This window comes from Psammomys obesus, unplaced genomic scaffold, assembly GCF_907164565.1.
Source record: "Psammomys obesus unplaced genomic scaffold, mPsaObe1.curated_primary_1811, whole genome shotgun sequence".
Classification (NCBI taxonomy): Eukaryota; Metazoa; Chordata; class Mammalia; order Rodentia; family Muridae; genus Psammomys; species Psammomys obesus.
Genome location: NW_026594354.1, coordinates 1065039 through 1082081, shown reverse-complemented (window position 1 = coordinate 1082081; position 17043 = coordinate 1065039). Strand labels below are relative to the sequence as shown.

General features: G+C 40.1%; 1 protein-coding gene and 1 pseudogene across 1 annotated transcript in view; both read left to right on the top strand.

The window, feature by feature from the left end:
- Smpx (small muscle protein X-linked) overlaps window positions 1-644 on the top strand; it is a 55482-nt gene extending 54838 nt beyond the window's left edge. The window contains exon 5 of the mRNA XM_055618664.1: window positions 262-644. The gene's annotated coding sequence lies outside the window, so the exon portion shown is untranslated. The remainder of the gene's footprint in view (window positions 1-261) is intronic.
- A 7610-nt stretch (window positions 645-8254) lies between these two features.
- Window positions 8255-16673, top strand: LOC129685231 (probable mitochondrial glutathione transporter SLC25A39; annotated as a pseudogene).
- The last annotated feature ends 370 nt before the right edge of the window (window positions 16674-17043 follow it).

Here is a 17043-nt window from a genome sequence, read left to right as displayed (position 1 = left end):
ATGTTGTCTAGCATGGTGACTACTGTTAATAATGTATTACATATTTGAAAATTGCTAAGAAAGTAGATTGTCAGTGTTCTCGCCACAAAAATGTGTGAGTTGTTACAGATGCTAATTAGCTTGATTTAATAACTTCATGGTGTATGCATATATCAAAACATCACATCACACAGTAAATATACAGTTTCTGTTTGTTAGTCATATCTTAATAAAATTAAGGAGAAAAAAACACTAATGATATGTTTGCTTTTTCTTTTGCAGGGTTGACATGAAGAATTGAGGGAGGAAATGACAATGGATTAAAATAAACATGACTCCTTAAAGATTTTTATATATTTGTATGATGATTATGTACCTCCTGAATGCCTAAGACTTTAGTAAAAATATCCTGTTTGTACATTTATATTTCTTCCTTCTGGTTGGTTGCAGTTCTCACTTTAGCTACATTTTTTTTGGCACCTTGCAGAGAAAATCAGCAGATGAATTTACCAACTGGGGAGTGTGGTTTTGAGGAGAGATGTGATTTTTATGGAGGGGGGGTTATGGCAATGTGCGTGCAGTGATTTTGATGTTAAGTTCTTTAAGTTACTCCCAGAGTCTCGTGGTCAATATTGGAGACGTCTTTTAGTTTGTCACCTTTTCAATGATCTCCATTAACTTTTTATGAATTCAAATAAATATTTGAGTAAAAGTGAAATATGAATCTAGACTAAATTAATTTTCATACCTTGAGATAGCTACCTGTTCCCTCAAGTGGAGAGAAATATTATTTACAAGGCAGCCAAATTCCATATTGCGTAAGTGGGGACTTCTGAATTATTAGATACCATGGGAAACACTATGGCTGGCTTATCATTGCATATGAGCTTAAATACTGCATGAATAATCTTGTACTGCTGTTACTTCCCATCTGAGAATGACCTGAATGGTGAGTACATTTTCGTTCCGTGAAGGCTCAGAAATCTCATATTCCAGATGGAACAGAGTTCATTTTAAGCTCAGTGGCAATGAACAGAAGAGAGGGGTTGTTCACATGATAGCTGTGCAAGGAGGTGAAATGGATATCCTGCCAAGACGGAGACTCATCCAGACAGCACTGAAGGCCTGTAATACCAACATTTGCAAGGCCATGTCCCAGACAGACAGACAGACAGACAGACACAGAGAGAGAAAGTGAGAGAGAGAGAGAGAGTTTAAATTTAATTAATGCCTACGTCTACCATAACCCGAGAAGAAGCGTGTGAATAACCACATAGTGAGGAACCAGATTATCAAACACCAGAATAAATGAAAATTAAGTATGACCCCCTACCTGATATGGACAGACCTTAGCAGTATTTCTGGAGTTGAATAATTTTTATAGTTGCCTCAGAGGAAGTCCAGTGTACTTCTGAACTTCACAAGTGGAAAAAAAGACTCTCTTACATTTCCATTGATTGTTATCTAGCTGGTTTCCACCTACTTGGGCTCCCGGGTGTTTTGCCAGACTGTGGTCTCTCTTGGTCATCTAAATCCAGTACACATATATGATGTGGTGAACATCAATCAAACTGTGTCAGCCTATCTTCTGTGAGCACATCAGGTTCTAAATAATAAAATAATAAAATTTATCTCAGCACTCACTTTGTTTAAATATCGATTATCTATGTTCTGAGTCAAAAGTGAGATCTAGTTTAATGTTATAAAAGTGTCTTCATATTTTGTAAGTCTCTTAAGGCACATATGTAGCATAATACAGCGTAAAGCAATGAGACAAGTTCAGTGGACTTAGGAGAGTTTCCACTTTCATATGTACGTTATTTTGTTAAGGTTCAAATTCACTCTCTATATGATACAGAAAGTTCCATATTGAATTAGTCATTGGACAGTGCATATACTATACTATAGGAAAAGAAGTATCCTTGCTTTCAAGGAAGTTATTATTTTCAAAACTCACATATTTTACAGTAAGTAGTTCTTTAAGTATTTATTTTGAGCTGTATGTATGGCTCAGTGGTAGAACATTTGTCGAACATTAGGTTTGGTCCCCAGGAAAACAAACACAGCTTCCACCCATACATCAGCCTGGCAGTTTGGCTTGTACCTGTAGTCTCAATCACTTGGAAGGTGGAGGCAGGAGGACTACTGGAGCCCAGTAGTCCTACACTACCCTGGACAACATACTAAGATCCCATGTCAAAACAGAAATCCCATCTATCATGTTGATCAGGCTTATTCATGTTAAATATTTATAAGAAAATCCTTTCCATGAACATTTTCCATGAAAGATAAAGAAGGCTCAAGAGTTTGAAGATTTTGTAGAGATACAAAAGAGAACAAACTAGAAATGGCACCTATGATTTCAACTAGAATCAGAATTCAGCAGTCATTTTTTTTACCCACGTTTCCTGTATGTTCAAGATGTGCCCAGGAAACTTAGTGTGCTGGGGAAACAAATTCATCCACATGAACACCTTGCTAAGCAAACAAACAAACAAACAAACAAACAAACAAAAATCTATTTGCCCCCTTCCTCCTTATGGTGCTTGAGACAGAATAAAAAGAGAGAAAGAGAGTCCAACTGGGCCGAGGACTGCAAGAGACACTTGGAAATTCTCTCATTGTGGAACCAGCAGCTGTCAGAAATTGAAGAGTCTTAACAGTCAGTTCCACCACTCATTTTGTATGATCTTTACATTTTGAGAATGGAGCCTGGAAGGTAATTATCTGTGTTTCCAAGGTTTCTTACGGAATACCTGATAGTGGTATTCTAGCAGCAAAGCCCAGGGCATGGGGGTGGGGTGCATGTGTGTGACAATTATCCAAAGGAATCCCTCCGCTTTTAACCCAAGCAGCAATTAGAGGATTTACAAAAAGCCTCCCATTATGATTAGGCCTATGGAAAGAACACTACTAATTTGAATGTGCCATCCTTTGAAATATACTCTCCTACATTCTGGAGCTGACCTAGAATTAGGGTTTCCCCCTTGGGAATGAGAAGAGGGCTCATTTGGATTCAAGGACTACAGGTTGATCAATTAAAATGTGTTCTCTTTAAAGGCCTGTGGCATTATCCCATTGCTTTGCAATCTAGCTTGAAATAGAAACTGCATTTAACTTGCTAATTGGTGCCCCCTTGGGATTTTAACCTGGTGCTGAATGTATGCATCAATGTGGCCCTTTGCTTTTCTTTGACTCACACACTATTAATGAAATTTCTGTGCTCCTTGGAAGGAGGACATATATTATAACATTCAGACACAATCGTGTATTCATTCAGCAAGCCACACATAGAGCATTCACTAGAGGAGACTGCAAGCCGCCAGCATGTTGCCAGGCTAAGAAAACCCATAGAAATCATGTACCAAATTCATTTTTCTTTTTCTAAGCAAATAACCAAACTTGTTTAGATCCTGTACTGGAATCAAATCACACTGTCAAAAATAAATGCTGATTGCAAAACAAGGGATTCACTATAAAGTAACAGCCTTAATAGCGTCATCACCTAAAGGTGTTCTTTAGAAAAAAGATTCACAACCTTCACCTCTATGCTTGTTTATTGAAAAAGAAAAATCAATCCGTTAACATTTGACTGCTTCTAAACAAAATAATTCCATGATGTCACTTACTATGAGAAACTATCCTTTTCTATAACAAGGTTCTTTTTTTTATGACCAGCTCTGACTGGCTCAGTGAGAATGCATTAAGATGCAGATTCCAGAGGGAAAGACTTTTCCCTTGGGCTTCAAATTCCTGCAGATGAGCTGCCAAGCACACATAGGCCTGCCCTCTGAAATCTCATTTGCAAATAGGATTGTGAGTTCAGATGGGCAGGGCAGGCGTGGGCAGGTTTTGTTCCCATTGCGTTGAGTGGGTGGCTGATGGGCCATAGGAATACAGAAGCAGGAGGATTTGCGATTCTTTGGAAGCTGTTCTTGCTTTTTATTGTCAAGGGAGACAGGGAAAGAGGCATAGCTCCATTCTGTTGCCTGCAGAAGCTTGAGGAGTGCCCCTAATCTTTTAGAGACCTCAGTTCAGACCAAGCCAGGATTTATGACTTTGACAAAGTAAAGAAGTTAAGAAGTATATACCGTGTGCGTCTTTCTGCTTCTGGGATAGCTCACTCAGGATGATCTTTTCCAGATCCCACCATTTACCTGCAAATTTCATCATTTCCTTGTTTTTACACTCATATAGACATATAATATAGGATAAACCTACTAAATTCTGTACACCTAAAGAAACTAATCAAGAGGGAGGTCTCTTGCTAAAATGTTCAATCCCTATCCAGAAAGGCAAAGAGGATGGACATCAGAAGAAGGAGAAAAGGGGGAACAAGTCAGGAGCCTGACACAGAGGACCTCTGAAAGGCTCTGCCCTACAGACTATCAACGCAGATGCTGAGACTTAAGGGCAACCTTTGGGCAGAGTGCAGGGAATCTTATGAAAGAAGTGAGAAATAGTAAGATCTGGAGAGGACAGGAACTCCACAAAGGGAGCAACAGAACCAAAAAAATCTGAACATAGGGGTCTTTCCTGAGACTGATACTCCAACCAAGGATCATGCATGGCGATAACCCAGGACCCTTACACAGATGTAGCCATGGCAGTTCAGTATCCAAGTGGGTTCCATAGTAATGGGAACAGGGGCTGTCTCTGACATGAACTGATTGGCCTGCTCTTTAATTACCTCCCCCTGAGGGGAAAGCAGCATTACCAGGCCACAGAAGAAGACAATGCAGCCACTCCTGATGAGACCTAATAGACTAGGGTCAGAAGGAAGCAAAAGAAGACCTCCCCTATCAGTGGACTTGGGGAGGGGCATGCATGCAGAAGGTGGAGGAATGGAGGGCTTGGGAGGGGAGGAGGGAGGAACCCACAGGGGGGATACAAAGTGAATAAAGTGTAATTAATAAAGAATTAAAAAAAAAGAAGTTAGGAAGTAGCCAGTATGAAACAGAGGTGGAGTTCTTTTAATGTGTGCTTTAGCATAAGGATCAAGAAAGAGGCACTGAGAAAGAAAGCTAAGGCATACTGAAGAGCATGGGTATGACCTTCTGTAAGATGGTCATAGTTCATTTTCCTTTTACAATAGTCATATTAGGAGTTTGGGAGTGTTAGGAGCAATTATCTTCAAAATGTTGCTAAGGAACCTAAATGAAAATTTAGGATGGCTACAGTAGGCACTTGACAGGATTACAATTCATAAGGCAGTCATGTAGATCTCAAGGATGAAGGAAGGTAGAACATATCAGTAAACAAAGTTCTCAGATGATGTCCGTAAAAAGGAATGAGATCTTACCCAAGGTTTACTACATTTCCACCTTAAGCCTGGTTTATTGCTATTTCAACACACAGTCTCTCTACTGACTCTAGAGAGTTGGCCACCTACACAACAAATGGTGCCAGAGTTCTTGCTTCTCAGTGAAAGTCTTTAAATGAGACATGGGGGTGAGAGGCTCTTTTTCTCTTTCTAGGTCCCCATAATTCATCCTGCTTTTCTACCCTGGCTTATCAGCATTTTGCTCATTTACAGTGCTCTAGACAAGACAGTGTTCTCAAAAATTCTTTTCAACAACATTGTAGAATACACTGATATGCCATCCATGCTCCTATACAAGCCATCTTTCTTTATCTAGAATGGAAAGATTTAGAAAGAAATACAACAAAATGAAACAAGGAAGGCTTCATTCTGGACGGGTGATTTTGATTTGCTTTATTTTCTGCTGTGTTCAAGCCCCGCCTCCAAGCAAAGATTCTTGGACTCTGATGAGTTTTCCTGCATTTGGTGGGAGGTGGTAAGCAACAGAGATATTGCAACTTCTAGGAGGCCAGTCACTCATCAAGACCTGAGAGTTTCTGCTTAGTGTTGGAAATTAGTTCTTTAGTGTTCTAAAAATCATGTAGTTGAATCCAACTGCATTTAAATTACTTAATAATAGCTTGCTGATAGTAGCCTGTAAGTAGATCAAGATTCTTTAAACCATGAATAATCAAAACACCAAAAGATAATTTCTAACCCTCAATATTAATGTTTTTTTCCAAGTCTTGAAATCATTGTAAGGCATTAGGGCTATGATGATGGTGGTCCAGGAGGGAAGTACTATGGATGGAAATTTCCTGGGAACACAAACCAGCAGAAATTACCCTAAGTAGGAGAACCACTGGACTTTTTTATCCATAGCTAGGTCCTCTTCTACTGTGTGGTTGCTTACTCATAGACTCCTCTTTTTCTTATTTTCTCCCAGGTCTATTTAATTCATGATTGACAGGCCACATGTATCCCAGGATATGTATGAATGCAGGCTAATACAAAAATCATAAACTTACGTAAAACATTTTTTGTTTGTGTGTGAGACACACAAACACACTCATACACACACACACACACACAGAGAGAGAGAGAGAGAGAGAGAGAGAGAGAGAGAGAGAGAGAGAGAGAGAGATTTGTGTAGTTCTCAAGCATGAACTCCGGAGATGACAACGTTGTGTGAAAATGCCAAAAAGTTGCATGTGCCTGCTGGACTTTTCTTAACATATTTTCTTTCCCAGATTAGGAAAGGAAACCATTTTCTTTAGGTTGAATGCCACTAATTTCCCCAGGTTTTACCAATATTTGACACTCTGAGGCACTCATTCTTTTTGGCCCTGGACACAAACAGCCAAGTCCACTGCTAGCTAGAGAATGAACCTTGAGAACTGGCATATTTTCCAATATGAGGTCATTGAGAACAGTGTTGGCAGTGGTCCGTCATATCCCCCAGACCTTTCATTTAGGGGCCAAATGAAGGCAGTGATCTCTAACAAATGCACCATTAGGCAAGACCTACATCTAAAAGCTTTGTTGATTCAGACACTCAGTAATTAAGTTGTGGGCCAGTGAGCAAATTATTTGCAATCAAACGTGTCCCTGATCAGCAATTAGATGGGCAAACATATGACCTCATTGTCTCCACCAAAGGATGATTATGTAACAGTCTCTGGTCCTCAGATATTATGGTTATTTGCCAAATTTGATTCCAATAAAGGAGCTGAAATCACATGCTGCAATTCTGGGAACAGGCTTGGGACAAGAGATCGTTCCTTGGGATGTTTGATACCTTGTCTTTGATTACTTTTGTAATGTGAACCCCACGAGTGGATGCCCAGACACAATGTAGTTGTGTCATAGGGAGGCAGCAACTTTGAAGAATGACTGAGGAACAGCAGCAATGGCATGTTAAAAGAACATCAGTTTTTCAAATTTATTTTTTATTTATTACAATTTATTCACTTTGTATCCCCTCTCTCGTCCTCTCCCAATCCAGCTCTCCCTCCCTCTTCTCCTCCCTTGCCCCTCCCCTTGGGACAGGAACTCCACAAGGAGAGCAATAGAACAAAAATCTGGGCTCAGAGGTCTTTTCAGAGACTGATATTTCAACCAAGGACTGTGCATGGAGATAACGTAGATCCCCTGCACAGAAGCAGCCTACTGGCAGCTCAGTCTCCAAGTAAGTTCCTTATAAGGGGAACAGGAGCTTTCTCTGACATGAACTCAGTGGCTGGCTCTTTGATCACCAGTTTCTTAAGTTGTAGTTTTCTTGCTGAAGAAAAGGCAGTAAAGAAAATGGCAAGCTGCATGATGTTGCCATGCTTATAATCACAGTATTGAGAAAGCAGAGGCAGACTGATTGTTCTGTGTGTTTGAGGCCAGCCTTATTTAAATAGTAAGTTCCAGGCCAAAAAAAAAAAAAAAAGGAGAGAGAGAGAATGCGAAAGAAAAGAAAGAGCAAAAATTAAAAGGGAGTGAGGCATGGAGAAAAAGGAAGAAAGAATGAGACGAGAAAGGAGAGAAGGAGAGAGAATGTCTTGTTTGTAGAGCGAGGTTTTGTTTCATTATCCAAGATACAATAGCTTCTTTTCAGTGAAGGAAAGCCTGTCTGTTTTGTGCACTATTGAACACTCATCATCTATTTTCTCCTGAAGGATAAGGAGGATTCATGAGAGCGTCCAAGTCATGAAGCCAAGAGAGAGCTAGAGGATAATCTGTCTTGGGGTGACCTGGGACATCTAAATGTCACATAGTCTAGAGGCACATGTGACCTGGAACTGCCCTGAGGTGACTCAGGCACCAGCCCTTCCTTAATCCTTTATTTGTGCTCTTTACTCCAGTGTGATGAGCACAGAGCTGTCCTTTGCCAGCAGCTCTTAGCTCTGGGTGGGCCAGCAGAGAGCAGAGAGTAATCTCTCAGCTCATGGGCCTGTGCTGGAAGAAAAGAGCAATAACCGCTTAAAAATGGCTGCAGGTGCTCTCACAACTTTACCTGCAGCTGGAGCAATAGCTTTCAAAAGATCCCATCTGAGGAATCAAGGCAACCCTTTGATTGAGGGGGACCTTTTGCATGGGGTAAAGTGCACTTTACAGAGCTGGAAGAGGGCCTTAGACAAATGCTTGTGTTTGCTGACAGATTGGTGGCTGGATCTTCTGTGCTTGAAATGGAGAAGCCTGGAGAATATGGAGGAGCCACAAAGCCCATTATGGTTTCTATGCATTATGGACTGAAAAATAAAAGATTTTTATTGCATTTTAGCAAAAAAAAATTTTCACTCAGATGTGACTAGCTATATATATTATGAGGAGCACTTTGTGGACTTCCATTTAGGAAGCTAACCAAAGTAAATCATTCCTGCTGTCTTCTTGTTAAGAATTCTTGAGAGAACCATAGAGGAGGACATTGCAGCCAGTCTTGACATAGGCTAGGATCAGATGAAGGGGAGGAGGATCTCACCTATCCTTGGACTTAGAGAAGGGCATAGGAGGAGCTGAGGGAGGGAGGGTGGGATGGGGAGAGGAGGAGGGAGAGAGCTACAGCTGGGATACAAAGTAAATAAACTGTAATTAATATAAAATATTAAAATTAAAAAAAGAATTCTTGAGAGGCATAACACCTCTGGCCAGGGAAGGGGAACAGTCAAGACTTTATTCCCATAGGTGCCCATTTTGAAATGGTTCTGGTGATGAAAACAATCTAAAAACTAGAACACCCTGCTTTGTCTACCCTCACCAATATCCTTCTTTGTCTTGTATATTTTTCCAAACTAAATTTTCATCTTCATATTACAGGGATAGTCACGGAAGTGACTATCATCAATGGTTGTATACATTTAAAGATAATATTACAGAATGCTACTGGCTCTCAATATGTAACTAATATACAGAATTAGAACCACTATGAAGGTTTGTTTTTATTTTTAAAATGAATGTGTCAGTAGACACACAGTTGATGAGACACAAAGGTTCCTTCCCATAAAAGCAGCATGTTTTTATTTATTAGGAATGATTTGAAAGCTGCAATAAAATATCCTCCTGGTTAAAGTCCATGGTCCCAGCCAGTCCTTTAATTTTATTTGTGTGAGTCATTCCCAAACTGTATCAGTTCAATATCAAAGTATCTTTAAATAAATTGATAGAAAGAAGGGAGGGCTAGAAAACTTGACTATCATGGGCAATTGATGGAAGTGGGAAGACAGCCAGATGGCAGTCTAGTAGGTTCTGTGGTGCAGACAGCAAATGAGGTAATCGTGCCACGAAGGACTTCAGAAATGAAATAATAGTAATGGAAATGTGCTTGAATAGATTGTTACATGATTCCCTGGGAAGATCTAAGGTCACAGGATGGCAAAGCAAGGCTTTTCAGGCAAAGTCCTTCCATACTTGGTGGTATGGGGAGGAACAGACCATGGGAAAGGTAGAAGGTACTTTCACACCTGTAAAATGCAAACTCCATCTTCAGCGTGACTGTACCCCAGTATTTTCATTTTATTTTTCAGTAGTATAATCCAGGATTTTTTTCTTTTCCTTTAAAAAATGTTTTAATTGAAATAGAATTACATCACTTCTCCCCTTCTCCTTCTTCCAGCCCTTCCAAGTTACCTTCTTTCAAACCCCTTCCATTCTCACTACTTTCAAGTTGACAGTCTCTTTTCCTTTGATTTTACTTTAAAAAAATATGCATGTATGTACAAATATATATAAGGACAACCTGCTGAGTCTGTTTTGTTGTTTGCTGTTAAGGCTGACCACTCTGCATTGGACAGCTATTAAGAGGCTCATCCCTGGGAGCGGTTAAATTTCCTTCTCCCAGCAGTCAGTATTTGCCTGCAGTTCTTTATCTAGGTGTGGGGACCCTGAAAATTTTCTTTCATGTTAACATGTCCATTGGTATTGCTATTGTTCTGGTTTTGTTTATGCAGCTGTTTTTAGGTAAGAGGGTTTGACAACAAACTTCCTGGTATTCTGGCTCTTGCAATTTTTCCACTTCCTCTTCTGAGATGTTCCTTGAGCCATAGATGTGAAAATGATGGGGCTGGGCTCCTCAAGATCCATTGATGTCTTGTATTGTGTCTAGTTGTAGTTTTCTGTGATGGTCATCATTTGCTGCAAAGAGAAGCTTCTTGATGAGGGGTGGTAGCTACATTTATGTATGTAACCCATGAATTTTAACTTGCTGCATAGTCAGTCCATTTGTAGCTTGAGACAGGCTGTGACTGAATTTTGGTCAGAGCATCAGAAACCAGAAACCGTTATAGTTTCTGGTAATCACTGGACCAGGAATGGTCACTTGTGTAGCATGCAGTATGAGCTGTGTGTTAATAGAAGCTTTTGTCCATTGCGCCACAATACTAGATCTAGATTATTGGAGTTTTTGTGACAGGTAAACCTTATTTTTAGTATAAATGCTATTAAGAGAGGCTCTGGACTATAAGAAAAGACCCTGAAAAGGCTTTTTCAGTACCTTTTCCATTTTCCTTGTAGTTTTCATCAGTGAGAGTCTGCTATGAGACTCTGGGTTATCATAAAATGTGGGCACTGGGAAAGGGGAAACACTTGGATCTTATGAGAATTACTGGCTCCAAAATAATCATTTGGCTCCAAGATAACATTTATTATTAATAACCCAGGAAGTTATTGTGGTCCACTAATCATATGGACAGAAGATAAGGGGAGATTGGAAGAACCTGTGAGACTCGGACTCTATTGTCTACATTCTTTCCTCACTTTCAGAAATTGGCTGTGGCAGATTACATTTTCCAGAAGTGGTTTTCAGAGCTGCTCTTCTTTTCAGCTAGACATGTTCTGAATGTGATCTTGTGCTTGCTCACTGAGAGAGAGAATCTGTCTTTTCACCCATCTGAATCTGAGTGGATCCTGAGATTGCTATCATCCATAAAACAAGTGGTGCCACGTTTGTTCTGGACCAGACAGTTCCTGTTTCTGGAATCATGGAAGGATACCACCCTAAGAAGAGTAACTGCCCTGGGAGAAGCCTAAATCACATGGAGAAATTTTAGTATGTGTGATGTGTGGGTACTGCAGTCCATAAGGACGGCAAGGGAGGTTTCCATACCATATGTCCATGTCTGCTGGCATACCAAATGACACAAAATAGAGGATTCTAGCAAACTAGTGGAAACCTAGAATGGGCCCAGAACAGGGTGGTGGCTGCTGTCTTCATGTAAGTCCTCTGGGAAGCTGGCGGCCTGGCACCTCCCCATAATGCCAGTGGGATGAATGGCTACCCCAGAGCTTATGCCGATTCCCCATTGGCCCAAAGACTGCATAAAAATGTTTGTTGCTGTGTAGTAAAGTAGATCTTCCCCTTGATGGTCTCCAGAGTCTGTTTCTTAGGTTGGTGACTCTGTCGCCTTCACTTACTCCTGGATCCAAGTTCCCACAGTGATGTAGCATTGACAATGAGACAAGTTTGACTATTTGCATCTATATGGGTTTCCCATATGGATTATTTGTTTGATATTTTTCATAATCTGAATGAGTTAAAGCTTCAGTTCTAAACTCTTGATGAAAACATAATTTAAAGATTTCCTGAAACAAAAGTTAAAATGATATTATAGTGATACATAATTAATGATAAGAATTTGATAACTTTCCTAATTATATCAGGCTAAAAAGATGCCTGTTGGGAAAAAAGTCAACAAGTAAATGATGGTTGTGTACTAATGTCTCTTTATGTACTATTGGAAATGTAAAGAATAAATGATGCAAGGAAAAGATGAATGTTTATTTCTCAAGTCATACAGTTCTAATTCTTTGCTTTCAACAAAATTGAAAAATATGAGATTATAGTTGATTTATCATTAAAAATAATGTTTGGGCTGGAGAGATGGCTCAGAGGTTAAGAGCACTGGCTGTTCTTTCAAAGGTCCTGAGTTCAATTCCCAGTAACCACATTGTGGCTCACAACCATCTATAATGATATTTGGTGCCTTTTTCTGGCATTCAGGCACACATACAGGCAGAAAAATGTATAAATAATAAATAAATATTTAAATTTTTTAAAAAAATGTTTGTCCAGGCCATCATTATAGCTCAGTGGGGAGGAACCTCTCTCTACCAGGGACCCACAGTTGACACACTAGGATGGGATTCAGGTGGGTGACTTTTATCTTCCTTCCTGTTTTCAATTTCAATCTCTGCAGACTTACCCTTAGTCCTGCTGTAGCCTGCCTGCTGAGCCCATCCTTCTAGCCTTCTTCTGTCCTCTTGGGACTTGTCTTCTTGGTCAGGACCAGTGCACCCCTAGCTCTTCATCATGGCCTCTTTCAGCCTTTTCTTCTAGTCCACTTTCATTCCTTTGTTACTCCCCACCACCTTGTAGAATGGCCTTCTACTAGGGCCCTCATAGTCACCACACTTAGCTAGGACCCAGCCTGGGCAACAGAAACCAAAGACTGGAACACTAACTCAACAAAGATGAGACTAGATAAATACACCAAGGAACGTCTCCAACATCATAACTTTAAATGCCTAGATCCTAGTACAAAAATATAAACATGATTAATCAAAACAGTGTGCCTCTTCTAGAAGCCAGCAACAATACTGGAAAACATCACACCAAACCTCTGCAAAAAACGTAAATTTAGCCAAAGCATAAGATAAGGGCTTTAAAATAAGTTATGAATATGTTCAAAGATGTTAAATAGGATATAAATAAATCATTAATAAAAACTATGAAAGCACAAACAGTTGAACCAAAATATTAAAAACAATTAAAGACATGAAAGTAAAATTTAACAAAGAAATAAGAATAAGTGATAAAAACTCAAAATGGAATAAAACTGGGAATGAAAAATTTAGGAATTCAAATAAAAACCTCACCAAGAGAGTACAAGACATGGAAGAGAGAATCTTAGGTGTTTAATAAAAGGCAGAATACAGACACACCTCTGTAAATGAAAATGATAAATCTAAAAAACCCTAGGCACAGTAGATGGAGGAAATCTGATACACTATGAAAAGACAAAAGTAAGAACAGAAGAAGAAGAAGAAGAAGAAGAAGAAGAAGAAGAAGAAGAAGAAGAAGAAGAAGAAGAAACAACTCAGGTCAAAGGCATAGAAAATATTTTCAACAAAATCACAGAAGAAAAGTTACCCAATCTAGATGAAAATATACTTAACAACTGACACATACTAACTATAGTTGGATAGGACTAGAAAAGAAACTCCCCACTACACGTACCAATCAAAATATAACAGTGAATATACAGAACAACAACAACAAAAGGATAGTAAAAGCTACAAGGGTAAAACATCAAGTTTATATAAAGATAGGTCCATTAGAATGACACCTGAGTTTTCAGTAGAGACTGATAAAGCCAGAATGGCCTAAAGAGATGTGATGCAGGCTCTAAGAGAACACAGTTCAGACTATTATACTCAGCAAAACTATCAATCATGGAAGCCAGAGAAAGAAAATCATTTCACACTAAAAAAAATGTTAAGCAATTTCTGTCCATCATTTTAACTTTACAGAAGGCAAAGGAAAGAAAACTTAAGTCTGAAGAAGTTATCTTTGCCCAAAAAGACACAGGAATAAATAGAAACAGTAAATCAAATGAGGTGGTAAAACTAAACATAGCAATAAAATAAAAGATTCAGTAACACTTCTCATTGGTAGCTCTCAATATTAATGGTTCCAATATCCAGATAAAATAACAGATTGGATTAGAAAACAGGATCTGGGCTGGAGAGATGGCTCAGTGGTTAAGAGCACTGGCTGTTCTTCCAGAGGTTCTGAGTTCAATTCCCAGCAACCACATGGTGGCTTTTAAACATCTGTAATGGAATCTGATTTCTTCTTCTGCTGTGCATGAAAAAAGGGTTCATATACATAAAATAAATAAATAAATATTTAAAAAAAGAAAAGAAAAGAGGACCTATCTTTCTACTGTATCCAAGACACAGACCTCACCATCAAGGATAGGCATTACTTCAGGGTAAAATAATAGGAAAATGTATTCCAAGCAAATGAAATTATGAAGCAAGCAGGGATAGCCATCCCTGACAAAACAGACATCAAACCCAAACTAATCAATAAAAAGAGATAGGAAAGAACATTACATAGTCATTAAAAGAAAAACCTACCAAAAATACATTACTATTGTTAAGCATTTATGAACCAAAAGTAAGGGCACCCAAGTTGAGAAAATAAACACTGCTACAGCTAAACTCGTGTATTAACCATTATACAGTGACAGTGGGTAACCACAAAACCCAAGACACTGAAAAGAAAACTTGGGCACAAATTTCCACCTCTAACCAAGAATCTATTAAAATGGATACCTGCTGGGAAAGTAAAATCTGTTTTCTCTAATGGAGTGTCACTGTGTATGCCAATAATACTCTGGTGCCTGCCCTGTGCTCAATGTTGGTTAGCGAGCACAAAACGGATTTCAGTTTTTTGATTTTTGTTTTGTTTTGTTTTTTTATTGATTTTATTTTTCTTTTACTTTATCTGTTTGATTTTGTTGTTGTTTTTTTCTGTTTTTATTTTTTGAGAGACAATGTTGGGTGGGTAGGAAGGTAGAGAGGATCTGGGAGGAGTTGGGGGAGGTGAAAGAATTCAATCAAAATATGTTGTATGAAAATGCTTAAATTAAAAAGAAAATACTTAAATATAAATAAAAATAATGAACTATTTCCAATTCTATTTTAAAAACATTTATCAAAGTATAAAGGCACTTGTCACCAGGTCTGGTGACTTCAGGTCAATCTCTTGGGATCCACATGGAGGAGGAAGAGAATCAAGTCCCAAAAGTAACTTATACACATTCCATGGCACCTGTAACTTTCCAAACAAAACAAAATTTTAATCAACATATAAAACAAGAATAAGAAGAGCAACAGAACCAAAAAATACTGGACACAGGAGTCTTTTCTGAGACTGATACTCCAACCAAGGACCATGCATGGAGATAACCTAGAACCTCTGCTCAGATGTAGCCCATGGCAGCTCAGTCTCCAAGTAGTTTCCCTAGTAATGGGAACAGGGACTGTCTCTGACATGAACTCAGTGGCTGGCTCTTTGATCACCCCCCCCCCCAGGGATGAGCAGCTTTATCGAGGCCACAGAGGAAGACAGAGCAGCCAGTCCTGATGAGACCTGATAGACTAGGGTCAGATGGAAGGAGAGGAGGACCTCCCCTATCAGTGGACTTGGAGAGGGGCAATGGGAGGAGATGAGGGAGGGAGAGTGGGATTGGGAGGGGAGGAAGGTGGGGACTACAGCCGGGATACAAAGTGAATAAACTGTAATTAATAAACATAAATAAATTAAAAAATAAGAATGGTGATCAGGACGATCAAAATCCTGGGGCTATTACACCCGTTCATTCAACAAATGGTGCCCTCAGGAGTTGGGGCTGAGGCCACCTCCCTCTTCATGGCATACCTAAATGTGGTGAAGGTTTGCCTTCAATCTCAGAGGCCCCCAGTAGCTAGCAAGTTGAGACCCCCCTCCAGATTCCGGAGTCTCTGCTATACCAAATCACTCTCCATTCTGTAATCACCAGAGAAGTGCATCCTATACTGCAATAATGTCCTGGAGCCCCTGTCCGTGTACCGAAATGGTACTCAGTGTGTCACCTGATTTCAGAATCAGACCCGATTCACATTCACTGGAACCTTGAAAACCTTTGTGACGATTGTGAGGCATGAGGGCACTAGGACCGTGTGGAGCAGCCACCCAGCCACTCTGGTGAGGATTGTGCTAGCTACTTCCATCTGCTTAGCTGCTTATGAGCTAAGTAGTCAATCTTTAACCTCTGACCTCTGCATAACCATGGTGGCTGGTTCCCTCACCCGCATGGGCACCGTGACAGTTATCAGCTCCTTGGAGCTTGTGGGAACCAAGCCGCAAGTTCAGCAAATGTCTGTCATACTGGGAGCTAGCTACCTGTGTTCAAGCTGTGGTGGTGGGGGCGGGGCTGGTGTTTGCTGTAGCTGGGCTGGGGTACCACATCCCTTCGAGATGTGCTGTTTTCAGCTCTGTACTAGTTCAACTATGAGCTGGTGAAGAGCTGGCTGAATGGGCTAAGACCAAAAGATGAGACATCTGTGGGCATCAGCATTGTGGCTGGTGTCATCTCAGGAATGGCGGTCGTCACCCTTATTCTACCTTTTGATGTGATGAAGACACAGCGACAGATGGCGCTGGGAGTAATGGAAGAGGTGAGCGTGAAGCCCCCAAGAGTTGACCCCATCTGGCTCCTGCTTCAGAGAATCCAGGCCAAATCGGGCATCAGGGGAATTTTTTTGCAAGTTTCTTTCCAAGGATCAAGGCTGTGCCCTCATGTGCCATCATGGTCAACAATTACGAGTTCATAAAAGCTTCTTTGAGGGGCTCAACCAGGCATAGCCTCTGGACCACTGAAAAGTGAGGAGAATCCAGTTCTTGAATGGCTGGGAACAGGAGGCTGAGCCAAGGGCATTCCTTCCCAGCCCAGTCATTCAGGCTATTCCCCTTCCTAGAATGACCACTTGCCCATCTCCAAGTTCAAGACCAAATCTGACAAATGCCCCTTCTTTGTATCCCTTTTATGTTTGTTATCCCTCGATCCTGAGAAATCAAGTTCTCGGGGCCAGGCGGCATTCCCAGGCCTGTTCATTTCCTGTTTAAAAATGATGACATTCTGTGCAAAAGAAAAAAGAAAAAAAAAAGTCTTTGTTAATGGACCACTATGTATCATTTAGCATTTATGTGATCAAGTTTCTTGGTGCTCATCGCT